We start from the raw sequence: 1,452 nt of genomic DNA on the forward strand, positions 1-1,452 counted from the left end.
ACGAGGGTATGGGATTTGGTCTCTTTGATTAATTACCAAAAAGCAGCCAGCTCAGCCAACTCTATTTGAGAAACAAGGAAATAAAGCTTACTTCTCTTAAAAAAAAGGAAAAAGAAAGAAAGAAAGAAAAAAAAGCTCCTTTCCAGGTTTGGGAGGAGATGGGAATCAACAAGCAAATAGCCTATGTGTTTGGCTAAGATGGCCACTGGGTCCACCCACGAATAGACCTGGGGCCAATGCAGCAATGCAGAGATGGGCTGCGTGTAGATAGTCTGCTTGTACCCTCTGAGGCACAAATGCCAAGAAAACTGCTGTGTCTGCCAGCAAAAGGGACAGAGACTGCAAATGGCTCTGAGGAAGATTCCCTGGGGAGAGCTCTGAGCTTCCCTGGCAAGTCAGACTGGTAGTCCTGAGGCCCTCTAAACTGGTCTTAACAGGAATGGACAGTGGCTCTGGGCTGTGCTTTGCTTACCAGATGGTAGATGAAATGCTCATGTGCTGAACGAACGTGAACACAAGGTATTGTACCAAGCTGGATGGCTGAGCGGCATTTCTTCAGACCAGAACTCACACTTTACAGCCAAGAGTGTCCAACAGGGACAGAAGGAGACGCTTCTCAGTACCACACAGAGAACTGAAAGCGGCCATGTGACACTGTTTGTCTAAAATGGGGGAGACAAAGCCTGAAGGGCTGGCTTACATGCCTTCCCCAGTGTGTGCACACACTCTACATGGACATGAGTGGCTAAAGGAGTGTTCCCACCAGGTTAATCTGTTTTTCTGGAGGATCTGGGAAGCGGGGTGGGGAAAGATGTTGGAAATCTGTTTTTCCCATGTCACCTAATTTTTGTTTGCCTACCTGATGCATTGGTCACAGGACCAAGGCTAAAACTACAGGGTCTCTAAACTGATCTTGGCTAAGCAAGAAACAATAAAGGATCATTGGAAAGAAGAAAAAAATAATAGCTAAGGATAAAGGGATGATAAGTGGGTTACATGCCAAGGGTTATACAATATTACAGCAGCACCTTGAAAGAGGCTTAGGGGAAGAGACGATATTGTCTTAGATTAGGTGTAACAGATGCTGATAGATTGAAGCCGTATGTTTGCTGAGACCATACCTGCTTTGATACCGAACAAGATCAAATGGAAGCTGGCAAATCTGATTGGCCTCATCCTGGTCTCCCTTTCATATTATATGATGTTGACACAGATAGTTAATAACTGAAATTCTGGTAACGTCGCAGTTCCCTTTGACTTCTATGATTATTTTGCTCTGTTTGAAAACCAGGGGGTGAACTGCGATACAGTGATTTTATAAGAAAAATATATTTGATCATTCAAATGACCAAAATATATTTCTTATGTCTATTTGGTCTTCATTCAGAATTCCTGGCTTGCAGCTTCCAGAACTCTCTGAATTTCCTAAGAGTTAAAAGTGTGTGTGTGTGT

This window comes from Myotis davidii, unplaced genomic scaffold (assembly GCF_000327345.1).
Source record: "Myotis davidii unplaced genomic scaffold, ASM32734v1 scaffold436, whole genome shotgun sequence".
NCBI classification, from domain to species: domain Eukaryota; kingdom Metazoa; phylum Chordata; class Mammalia; order Chiroptera; family Vespertilionidae; genus Myotis; species Myotis davidii.